The sequence below is a fragment of the Crotalus tigris genome, unplaced genomic scaffold (genome assembly GCF_016545835.1).
Source record: "Crotalus tigris isolate CLP2741 ecotype Arizona unplaced genomic scaffold, ASM1654583v1 scf7180000021220.622782, whole genome shotgun sequence".
NCBI classification, from domain to species: Eukaryota; Metazoa; Chordata; class Lepidosauria; order Squamata; family Viperidae; genus Crotalus; species Crotalus tigris.
In genome coordinates, this window is record NW_024098407.1 from 243,288 (window position 1) to 256,332 (window position 13,045).

A 13,045-nucleotide genomic window follows, 5' to 3' on the forward strand; every position below is an offset into this window, starting at 1 on the left:
GGCAAGGGAGGGTGGGCTTTGCTCCCAGTTTACCAGAGTTCCCCAGCTACAGATCTTCTCTCCTGCTGAAAACCCCTCTCCTTCTCTGGGGTCCATCCGTGGGACGGTGGGGTGGGGTGGCAAACAAGGGGCCAAATGGGGTCTTCTCCGGTGAACGCCCCTCGGAGAATTTTGATCAGCCCACGTGGCACAAGCTTCTTGCAGTTGCTGGTTTCTTGTTTTTTTGTGCTGTTTTTTTTTATTGAAAAGTTTTATACAAATTTTTAATACAATACAATATCCCCCCCTACCTCCCCCCCCACCGTAACCCTCCCCCCCTTACTTCCCAGAGCTGATTACAGGGTTAAAAAAATACACAAACAAATTCTAACTAAGCTTCTCCAACTATACAAACAATAAAATCCCTAAAATACTTTAACTCAAATACAAACAAAAAAAAATTTTTTTCAAGCAAAAGCATAATTAACAATATAAATAATTCCCATTTTAAACTTTGAGTTATTCAAAAACTAAATAATACTTTCTAATCCCATGTTTATTCTGTACAAAATTTATCCATCTTCTCCACACCGAGATGTATCTTTCTTGTGAACGATCCTTCAAATAAGCAGAAAGTTTAGCCATTTCTGCTAAATTAGAAACTTTAAGCAACCATTCTTCTATAGTAGGCAAAGAATCTTTCTTCCAGTATTGTCCAACCAATAACCTTGCCGCCGTAATAAGATTCAACATTAAAATAGTTTCTTTAACATCACAATCTACAATAATACCTAACAAAAATAATTGTGGTGAGAACTTTTATCTTTCTATTAAAAATCTTCTGAAGAAGAAGAAGAGTTTTTTGTGCTGGTTTTAACATGATTGCTACCTGTCCTGGATAGCTTCGCAAAACTAAAAAAGAGCAGAGGACCTAGAACAAACCTGGCTGCTTTAGGACTGGTTAAACTGGTGTCCGTAAGCCGAGGACTTCTCGTAAGCTATCTCTCAGATGCCAACTAAACCACGGTTTATTCAACGGAGCAAATGTCTTGAGGTCGCCTGGCACCCAGGCTGCGTTGGCGAGCTTTTCCTCGTCTTGATCCGTGTTCAGGATTTGCACAATGCACCGAATCATAGCATAACCCCCCCAAGGCTGGGTTCACACAATACCCTGTGTTAAAATGTGCCTGGCTAAATGGTGGTGTGAACGCGGTCCCGACATCTCCAGCTGGTGGAAAGTCAGCTTTTCACGATCCACCTTGGCCTTGGCTTATTTGAGGAAAGGCTCCTGTTTTCGGTCAAGGGCATCGCTGGAGCAGCCGTGAGCCGGTCCCACAGGGAGGGCGTGGGGCTCCAGGGGCACCCCATGCAAAATTTAATAAATAAACGGATAAATTGTGCCAGTAAGAGGAACAAATGGCATCCCTGGCATCATTTGTGGAGGGATTTCCGAACAGACATGACGCCGTTGCCTCTTCGATCACATCCCTGCCCAGAATGGCAGAATGACCTGGAAGGGACCTTGGAGGTCTTCTAGACCAACCCCCCTGCTCAGGCAGGAGAGCCTATACCATTATGAAGAAATAGTTCTTGAAAACCTCCAACTTTGCCCAAAAAGGCTCAGTTTATGGATGGAGCATTTTCCTGGGGCAGCCACTCCCTCTGTGATGGAAGTCCCTCCTGGAACAACGGAATAACACGAGTTGGAAGGGACCTTGGAGGTCTTCTAGTCCAGCCTCCTGCTCAAGCAGAAGACTCTATATCATTTCAGACAAATGGCTGTCCAATCTCGTCTTAAAAACTGCCAAGGATGGAGCACCCGCAACTTCTGGTGGCAAGGAGTTCCCCTGGTTAATTGTTCTTCCTGTCGGAAAATTTTGGAGGAAGTAAGGCAGTTAATTTTTAACTGGGGGGAGGGGGCGCTAAGGAACTCTGTTGCTGAAAAACAAAAGGGAGACGAGCAGACCAACATTTTTCAACTTCAGTAACTAAGATAGTTGGACTTTGACTCCCAAAATTCCCCAGCCAGCTATGCTACACTGTGCAGGCTGGGGGGGGGGGGATTCTGGGAGTTGAAATCCATCTATTGCCAAGGTTGAGAAAGGCTGGGAGATTCTCACCCCACGCATCTATTGGAAAGTAGCATAGGCCGCCAGTAACGTGCCTGCCCCCCAAAAAAGGATCCAATTGAATCAGGACAGGGAGGGGGATCTAGCAGACCCTCGAGCGACAGGGGCAGTAATCCTTACAGCAGAGGAGCCAACTGGCAGCTGCCATCGCCCTTAAAAGAAGAGCTGTGGTGGTGCAGTGGTTAGAATGCATTACTGCAGAATAATTTTGTCGACTGTCAGCAGTTTGACTCTACTGGCTCAAAGTGGACTCAGCCTTCCGTCCTTCCAAGGTTGGGAAAATGAGGACCCAGATTGTTGGGGGCAACAGGCTGATTCTGTAAACCACTTAGAGAGGGTTGTAAAACACTGCTGGGGCTGGACTAGAAGACCTCCAAGGTTCCTTCCAGCTTCTATTCTATTCCATTCCATTCCATTCCATTCTATTCTTTATTCTATTCTATTCTATTCTATTCTATTCCATTCCATTCTTTCTGTTCTGTTCTATTCTATTCTATTCTATTCTATTCTTTATTCTATTCTATTCCATTCCATTCCATATTTTCTATTCTATTCTATTCTATTCTATTCTATTCCTATATTCTATTGTATTCCTATATTCTATTCTATTCTATTCTTTATTCTATTCTATTCTGGTCTATTCTATTCCATATTCTCTATTCTATTCTATTCTATTCTATTCTATTCTATTCTATTCTATTCTATTCTATTCTATTCTATTCTATTCTGGTCTATTCTATTCCATTCCATTTCATTCTATTCTATTCTAATTCTATTCTTATTCCAGTCTATTCTTATTCCTATTCTATTCTTATTTCTATTCTATTCTATTCTTTATTCTATTCTATTCCATTCCATTCCATATTTTCTATTCTATTCTATTCCATTCCATTCCATTCTATTCTATTCTATTCTAGTGGGATGAAAGCAACCAGCTAAGCCCCCGGCCCTTGGCCAGATTCAGCCTGCTTTAGTCTTGGCTCGGATGTACATGTAGTCCTTGACGTACGACCACAATTGACCCCAAAATTTCCGCTGTTAAGCAGGACAGCTGTGAAGTCAGTTTTGTCCCATTTTTCAACATTTCTGGCTACGGTGCTTAAGAGAATGGGTGCCATCGTTCAGCGAGTCACACGTTTGTTAAACGAATCCAGCTTCCCCCCCCCCAGTGACTTTGCTTCTCGGAAGGTCACAGAAGGGGATCAGGTGACCCCCCCCCGGGACGCTGCGACCGTCGTAAGTACGAAGCAGTTGCCAAGAGTGCAAATTTTGATCACGTGATCCCATGAGCCTGGAGATGCAAGGGTTGTAAGTGTGAAAATGTTATTCATTTATTACAGGCCATCCTCGATTTACTGCAGTTCGTTTAGTGACCGTTGGAAGTTACAAAGGCACGTAAGGTCGCTTTGTAAACGCCTTCGTAACTTCCAACATTCTGGGATTACCTATAATTATTTATCGACGATTATTTATTGATTGAATGTATTTACACACACATCAGCTCAACTCTGGGCCACTTGCAATCGGAGGCTTCCTAAACGCCGTCCTTTTGCAAGGTCTGCGTTTACTTCTGGGGGGGGGGCAGAAAAAAGAGACCCCCCCCCAAATGAAGACCCACGCTGCTATGCAGAACTCTTACCTCCCCCCGCCCCCCCCCCCAGCGCCTCTTCTCCACGTAGCCCGCCGGCGCTCCGGCAGAGAACGACCATCCGACTCCTGGGAGGGGGGAGGACAAAAACGTAGCCCCCCCCCCGTCCCCCCCACCCACCCCGCATGGCCACCAATTCAACCTGCCACTTTCGATTTGCAGAGCAGGTGCTGCGTTGCCCCCTCCCTCTCCTCTCACCCACCTCTTCTCTTTGTCAGATTCGTGCCCCCCCCAGAAGGGCCCAATTCTGCCCCCCCCCCGGTTTCGGGACAAGCGGGGAAGCGCGCCTCTCCTCCTCCTCCTCCTCCCCCCCCCCTCCCTTCGCGTGGCAGCCTCCTGGCTAATTAGTTTAGAGGGAAAACTTAATTCAATTAACTTTTTCACAACTCCGGCAGGCTGACAGTTGGGACTCCTTTCAGCAGCGCCTTGATCTAATTAGCTTGTTTAGCAACCTGTCCGTCTCCTTTCCGCCCCCCCCCCGCTCCCCCCCGCCCCCGCCCCGTCTCCCCTCCAGCTGCGGCAGCTGTGAGCAGAAGGGGGGGGAGGCTTCCGCGGGGTGGGGAGGGGGCCGCTGGCGTCCCGCAGAGCCCCCCTCTGCCAAGGGGGCCAGCCCCAGATCGAAAGGGACCCCCAGCCCTGGGGGGGAGCCGTGGGGGGGAGCTTTGCCCCCCCCAGGCACAGGGCTGAGAGGCCGAGGCCGTGCCCTGGAGGGGCTACCCTTGAGGCAGACCGAGCTCCATTAGCCCCCATCGTGCCTGCACATATAACGTAAAAGTACAGGTTGTCCTCAACTTATGACCATAACTGAGGCCCAAATTTCCATCGTTAAGCAAGACCGTTGTTAAGCGGGTTTTGCCCCCTTTTGCGACCTTTCTTGCTACACTTAGTATAGTATAGTATAAGCCAGTCGTTAAGTGAGTCTGGTTCCCCCCCCTTGACTTTGCTTATCAGAAAGTCACAAAAGGGGATCCCGTGACCCCCCCACCGGGACGCTGTGACTGTCGTAAATAGGAGTCAGTTGCCCAGTGCCCGAATTTTGATCACGTGATCCCAGGGAAGCTGCAGCGGTCGTAATAGTGAAAACTGGTTATAAGTCCATTTTTTTTTTCAGTGGTGTAACTTCAAATGGTCACTAAACAAACTGGTAAGCTGAGGGCCATCTGTAATGTAATTTTAATATAATGTATTAAATATATTATATATAATATATATACATATATAATATATACATATAATACATTGTGTTGTTGTTAATTGCAAAGTCGTGTCCGACCCATTGTGACCCCACGGACAATGTTCCTCCAGGCCTTCCTGTCCTCTACCATCTTCTGGAGTCCATTGAAGCTCACACCTCCTGCTTCAGGGACTCCATCCAGCCACCTCCTTCTCTGTCGTCTCCTTCTTCTCTTGCCCTCTATCTTTCCCAGCATTGGGCTTTTCTCCAGTGGGTCCTTCCTATAATACACACACACACACACACACACACACACACACACACATACATACATATATATATGTAGGTCTTTGGTTGTTCGGGTTTTCTCCCACGTAAAATTGGAAGTGTCTTGGCAACGTTTCGACGAAGTCTCATTCGTCATCTTCAGGCTGGTGTTTTCAGCTTCGTGCTTTATATATATAAACACCCTTCGAATCTCAGAAGGGTGTGGCTGGCTGATGAGAGCTAAGTAGCTCGAAATAGCTGTACCAGTCTCCCTTTAACTCTGGGTTAGCAATCCAAATTTAACACAAAAATGATTGTCGCAGTAGCAACTGCTGCCTGGGGATAGCCCTAGATTGGGGCTGATATAGGCAAAAGATTTCTTCTTCCCATATTTGGGCTGAGAGGGTGCATGGGGGGGGGGAAACACTTAAGACATACGTGTGTGTGTGTGTGTGTGTGTGTGTGTGTGTGTACTGTATGTAGTTTCATTTTAAAGTTGCAAGCCACCCAGAGTCACCTTGTGGCATGATGGACGGCAAACAAATTTAATAAATAAATAGTTGGATAATTGAACAGCAAGGAAAGGCCGAGAGGCCGCGACTGGCTCTCTGGACCATCCAGGAAGGTGACTTGAATGTTGCCCCCCCCCCGTGCTGCTTTTGCCCTCCAAAGGTCCCCAGCATCTCACTCCGCCATCGGTGGCTTCTCACAGCCTGAGCTGAACTGGTCAAGGGTCCAGATAAACCCCTCTGGCCCAGCGTGGCCACAACTGACCAGCAACTTTAGACCGATGAGGGCAGTCAAGGTATTTCGGCCTCTTGTTTCGCAGCGACCAAAAAGCAGATTTGCAAAACTTCATGGGGGGGGAGGCTAATAAATTGGAATGTGGGGGTGCTGTGCAGGGGACATCAAATCAACTCCTGCCCCTTAAATATAAGCCAAAGTCTAAAGCAGGAATGCCCAATCTTGGCAATTTTAAGATTTGTGGACTTCAACTCCCAGAATTCCCCAGCCTGCTATGATAGATAGATAGATAGATAGATAGATAGATAGATAGATAGATAGATAGATAGATAGATAGATAGATAGATAGATGTAGTAGGTAGGTAAGTAGGTAGGTAGAGATAGGTAGGTAAGTAGGTAGGTAGGTATAGATAGATAGATAGATAGATAGATAGATAGATAGATAGATAGATAGATAGATAGATAGATAGATAGGAGAAAGAGCTGGAATAGGGATACAGGCAGAGAAGAGAGAAAGAGAGAAAGAGAGAGATGAGAGAGAGAAGAGAGAGAGAGATTAGATGAGGGAGATGCTAAAGGAGGGCGGGGGGGGGGGGGCAGAAGCGCGCAGCCTCCCCTTCCTTTGGAAGATTCGATGTTAGAAAGTAGAGACCCTCAAATCAAGGAAGGGTTTTAAATTCTTCCCTTAGACTTCATTTTTTTTAAAAAGGAACCCTGTCCCCTCATTAGCGCTCTCCGGATACAACCCAAGATTATTTTAAGCACGGGAAACATTTTTATTTTTTATTTAACGAGCATCCATCCATTCACGAACTTGGTGCGTCCTTTGATTTAACAACGTGGGAGGCGGGCTTGCAAATTTCTCGCTTCCGGCACCCCCTCCTCAAAGGAGAAACCACACCCTTCTCCTCCTCCCCCCCAAACCTGATTTCAAGCAAAGGGCGGGGTGAAACAGGGTCCGAGGTCAGGGGAAGAGTCGGGGTGTGTGTGTGTGTGTGCGCGCGCGTTTGGGGCTGAAAAATCACGTTGCAAGCGGCCCAGAGTGGCTTGGGGGCGAGATGGGCGGCGCATCACTTGAATGAATGAATGAATGAATGAATGAATAGATAAATAAATAAATAAATAGATAAAGGAATAAATGAATAAATAAATAGATAAATAAATAGTTAAATGAATAGATAAATGAATGAATGAATGAACAAATAGATAAATAAATGAATAGATAGACAAATGAATGAATGAATAAATAAATAAATAAATAGATGAATGAATGAATGAATTATCTATCTATCTATCTATCTATCTATCTATCATCCATATCTATCATTATCTTCTGTCTGTCTATCTATCTATCTATCTATCTATCTATCTATCTATCTATCTATCTCTCTCTCTATCTATCTATCTATCTATCTATCTATCTATCTATCTATCTATCTATCTCCATTATCTTATCCATTATCTATCTATCTATCTATCTATCTATCTATCTATCTATCTATCTATCTATCTATCTATCTATCTATCTATCTATCTATCTATCTATCTATCTATCTATCTATCTATCTATCTGGTGCCAGCCCTCCACCTGGTCCAGGGAACTAAAGCGGGCGTGGAACGGCTCCGGGGGGGGGGCGGTGGGCTGGCGCGTGGGCGCAGCCTGGAGGGGGGGGGGCATTTCTCACGGCTCCGAGTCGGCCTTGGGTGAGGGTCTTCGCTGCTGGGAGCTTCACCCCGCGTGTCTCACGACTGTGGAAGAAATTGCTTCCCCCACTCACCCACCCACCACCCCCAAGCCGGCGCATAGGCGCGTGCACACACCGGTGTTCCGCGCGAGCAACAGTTGCTCTGGGGTGTTTTGTTTTGTTTTGTTTTGTTTTGTAGCAAGGGGTTTTTTTGCAGCGCTGCTCCCGCTTCCAGAAGGCTGATTGTCCTTGCCCGTTTGGAAAACCGCGGTGGGTGCCAGCGCTTCGCCCTCCCAGTCGCCCACCTTCCCCCCCCCACCCCACTCCGTTTCTTCCCTCCCCTTTCCCAAATTCTCCTACGGAACCCCCCCCCCGCCCCAAAGGCTTCCATGCTGATTAAACTTTGAAATCTCCTTTAGCGAAAGTGTTTGTCTTGAGTCTTGACAATGTCCTTAATCCTTCTGCTTTGCGCCCCTGGAAAGCAAGCCGGGGCGGCGGGGGGGGGGAGAGAGGGAGGAGGGCTTTCAAATGCATTAGTATCCGGGGGGGGCTTTTACTCTAACGGGGGGGCGGGCTGCCTAAACAAAGGGCAGAGGCAAAGAGAGTCCAGCTGAAAAAAATGGGGAGGGGGGGCTGGATGCTGGATGATTATATATATATATATGTGTGTGTGTGTGTGTGTGTGTGTGTATATATGTATATATGTATATATGTATATTTATTTATTTATTTGCCTTCTGGAGGCAAATTTATAGACCGCCCCACTCCTGCAGGACTCCGGGCGGCTAACAATAAAAACACAATATAACTTAACAAAACAAACAATACAATAACAATACAATACAATGTATATGTATATATGTATGTATAATTTATGATTTTTAAAATGGAAAGAACCGGGAAGAACTTCCCCCCCAAAGGTGCCCTTCAGAAGGAGGGACCCCCGCATCCATCCTCCCCAGCCAGTGGTTTGGGAAGGCTGGCTCCACAGGAGGGGAACTGGGGTCCAGATTGTCTCCCACCCAAATCCACCCAGCGAAAAGTCCCCCGTTTCTCCGAATGATAAAAGAGAAGGTGTTTAACTCAAAGAGACCCCATGACAGCACTCAAATTGCCAACTTCTCTCCTGGAATCCACTGGCAGGGCGGGGTGGGTGGGGGGTCGGGGTGGGAGGTGCACCAGGGATTGATTGTGCAAGGGGTACACCGGGCAACAACATTGGTGTGCCAGAGGAGACAACTGCTGTCCTTTCTATCGTTTATAACAGAATACCAGAGTTGGAAGGGACCCTGGAGGTCAGCTAGTCCAGTGGTTCTCAACCTTTCTAATGCCGTGACCCCATAATACAGTTCCCCATGTTGTGGTGACCCCCAAGTGGGTGTGGCCACCAATAAGAGGGAGTAGGACAGCTAGGGAAAAGGGAAAAAAATGGCGGACAGCGTGGTTTGGCGACCCCTGTGAAATGGTCGTTTGACCCCAAATAGGGTCCCGACCCACAGGTTGAGAACCACTGAGCTAGTCGAACCCGCTGCTCAGGCAGGAAACTATATCATTTCAGACAAATGGCTGTCCAGTCTCTTCTTAAAAACTTCCAGTGTTGGAGAAGGGAGGGAGGAATAAAGGAAGGCAGGCAGGCAGGCAGAATAATAGTTGGAAGGGACCTTGGAGGTCATCTAGTCCAACCCCCTGCTCAAGCAGGAAACCCTGCACCTTTTCAGACAGGTGGCTGTCCAGTCTCTTCTTAAATACCTCCAGTGATGGAGGACCCACAACTTCTGGAGGCAAGTCGTTCCACTGGTTAATTATCCTCACTGTAACGAAATTCCTCCTTAGTTCCAGGTTGCTTCTCTCCTTGATGAGTTTCCATCCGTTGCTTCTTGTCCTGCCTTCTTCAGGCGCTTTGGACAATAGCTTGACTCCCTCTTCTTTGGGGCAGCCCCTGAGATACTGGAAGGCTGTTATCCTGTCCCCCCTCGTCCTTCTCTTCATTAAACTAGACATCCCCAATTCCAGCAGCCTTTCTTTGTAAGTTTTAGCCTCCGGTCCCCTGATCATCTTTGTTGCTCTTCTCTGCTCTCTTTCCAGACTCTCAACATCTTACGAATGCAGGTGAATCTACCTATCCCAGGATAATGTTGCAGGATCCAATCTGGGTCGGTCACCGGGACCGGAGGTTTTTAAATACTGTGAGCAGAACAGCCCAAAACACACACTCTGCCAGAGAAGGTCCCCTGAGGATATGGGCTCCAGCAAGGGTCCAAAAGCTTGGAAGATCAAATCTCTGGACTCAAATTGGATCCTCCCAGCGTCTTTCCCATAGGGGTAGGCCACCTTGGCTCTTTTATGACTCGTGGACTTCAACTCCCAGAATTCCTCAGCCAGCCACACTGAGGGGAAAGGGAGAGGTTTCCAAGCTGAGCCATGCTGGCTGAGGAATTCTGGGAGTTGAAGTCCACAAGTCATGAGGGGGCCATAGTTCCCCCTACTGGCTGAGGAATTCTGGGAGTTGAAGTCCACGAGTCATGAAGGGGCCATAGTTTCCCCATGCTGGCTCAAGAATTCTGGGAGTTGAAGTCCACAAGTCATGAAGGGGCCATAGTACCCACATGCTGGCTCAGGAATTCTGGGAGTTGAAGTCCACAAGTCATGAAGGTGCCATAGTTCCCCCATGCTGACTAAGGAATTCTGGGAGTTGAAGTCCACGAGTCATGAAGGGGCCAAAGTTCCCCCAAGCTGGCTCAGGAATTCTGGGAGTTGAAGTCCACGAGTCATGAAGGGGCCATAGTTCCCCCATGCTGACTAAGGAATTCTGGGAGTTGAAGTCCACGAGTCATGAGAGGGCCAAGGTGGCCTACCCCTGCTAATTTCTGGAGCTCAGTCCCAACACTGCTAGGAAGGCTGGAAGGACAGAAAGCCCCACCTAGTCTCCCCACCGGCTTTGCAACAACAGCCAGGCCAGGCAGGCAGGCAGCCGAGTCAGGAGGACCCTCCAGGAATGTCAGATAAATGGAGGCCAACAGGACAATGGAGAAAAGTCTGGTGGGAAGAGCTGTGGAAAGTACGATGCCTAAAGTGCAGATGTCCGTTTGACAGAAACCAAGATGGATGGGGAGGGGGCTGAATAGAAGGCGGGCTGCGAGGGATGCCTTGGGAGGCAGAGGGGTCCGGGGTCGTTCCCCCCCCCTTTAAAACTGAGGGTTTCTTCCATCAACTTTACAAAAGAGAATCGAGATACAAGGAGCAGAGGCCCGGTGGCTGGTTCACTTCAGCAACTTATCCCAGTGGAAAAGTCATGGGACTTCAAGTTCCAGAACCCCCTGAGGCTGGCCAAGGAATTCTGGGAGATGTAGCCCTTGGTGGAGATTGCACGGAGATGTTCACACTGTAGGAGAAGAGCCAAGTCAATCTATAGAGGGGCTCTCTCAACCTCAGCAACTTTAGGTTGGACTTCAACTCCCAGAATTCTGAAGCTGGGAATTCTGGGATTTGAAGTCCGCCCGTCTTAAAGCATGCCATCTAGGGAATTATGGGAGTTGAAGTCTACCATATTAAAGCATGCAGCTGTGGGATTCTGGAAGTCCACAAATCTTAAAGCGTGCTCCCTGGGGAATTCTGGGAGTTGTAGTCCACCCATCTTAAAGCATGCTGCCTGGGGAATTCTGGGAGTTGACTGGGAGTTTAAAGTTGCTGAGGTTGAGAAGCAGGAGTCTCTAATTTATGGGCTCCACCCTCCCCCTCCAAGAATCTACTCTTGGCTCCCTAAATTCCCATCCTTGCGGCCAATTAGTTCCATCGGTGAATAAATGTGTTTTCAGTTGGTTCTCAGGGACTAGAACCCTGGGACTAACTTGGCTTGCACATTATATCCTGCAACCCAATCCAACTCTTCCCCTTTTTTCTAACGTTTCCTTCCGTGAATTAAAAGCAAGGAACTGTTTAAATAGAAAAACCAAAGGCTGCTCTGTGTGTGTGTGTGTGAGAGAGAGAGAGAGAGAGAGAGAGAGGAGAGGAGAGGAAGAGAGAGGATAGAGAAGAGAGAAGAGAGAGAGAGAAAGAGGAGAGAGAGGAGAGAAGAGAGAGAGAAGAGACAGAAAGAGAGGAGAGGAGAGAGAAAGAGAAGAGAGAGAGAGAGGAAGAGAGAGAGGAGGAGAGAGAGAGGAGAGAGACAGACAGAAAGAGGAGAGAGAGAAGAGGAGAGAGAGAGAAGAGACAGAAAGAGAGAAGAGAGAGAGAGAACAGAGGAGAGAGAGAAAGAGGAGAGAGAGAGAAGAGACAGAGAGAGAGAAGAGAGAGAGAGGGAGAGGGAGAGAAAGGGAGAGAGGAGAGAGAGAGAGAAAGAAGAGAGAGAGAGAGAGGAGAGAAAGAGAGAGGAGAGACAGAAAGAGAGGAGAGAGAAAGAAGAGAGAGAAAGAAAGAGGAGAGAGAGAAAGGGAAGAGAGAGAGAAGAGAGAGAGAGAACAGAGGAGAGAGAGGAAGAGAGAGGAGAGAGGAGAGAGAGAAGAGACAGAAAGAGAGAGAGAAGAGAGAGAGAGGGAGAGGGAGAGAAAGGGAGAGAGGAGAGAGAGAGAGAAAGAAGAGAGAAAAAGGGAAGAGAGAGAGAAGACAGAAAGAGAACCGAGACGAGAGACAGAAAGAGAGGAGAGAGAAAGAAGAGAGAGAAAGAAAGAGGAGAGAGAGAAAGGGAAGAGAGAGAGAAGAGAGAGAAGAGACAGAGAGAGAGAAGAGACAGAAAGAGAGAGAGAAGAGAGAGAGAGGGAGAGGGAGAGAAAGGGAGAGAGGAGAGAGAGAGAGAAAGAAGAGAGAAAAAGGGAAGAGAGAGAGAAGACAGAAAGAGAACCGAGACGAGAGAGAGAGAGAGAGAGAGAGAGAGAGAGAGAGAGAGAGAGAGAGAGAGAGAGAGAGAGAGAGAGAAGAGACAGAGAGAAGAGAGAGGAGAAACAGAAAGAGAGAGAGAAGAGAGGGAGAGAGAGAGGGAGAGGGAGAGAGAACATCTGTCTGTCCGTCTGCAGGAAGAAGGCAGAGAGAAATATACAGGCGTCCCTTTTTTTCCTCCAATATGATTTCCTTCCATTCGTTTTATTTTGAAAAGGCGTCTCCTTTCCTCTCTCCTTTCCTTCGTATTTCCAAACCGCATTAAAAAGAAAAAGACAGAAAGAAACGCGGGGGACGGGGCTTTCCTTTTAACCCTTGCAGCCCAAGGGCAGGGCTGGGGAGGATGAACGACGGGAGAGGCTCACCCCAAGCGAGTCACCCCCTTCCCCAAGAGATTCCCGGGGGTTCAGCCTGTCCGTGGGGAGGCTGGAGGCCGTGGGACCGGGGACGAGGACCTGCCTCTCAAAGGGGCAGAGGGGGGGGGAGCCAGGCTGGGCAGCGCCAGAGGGGCGCCCCTCCCAACCCCTGGCCAAGCCACACGGAGCGC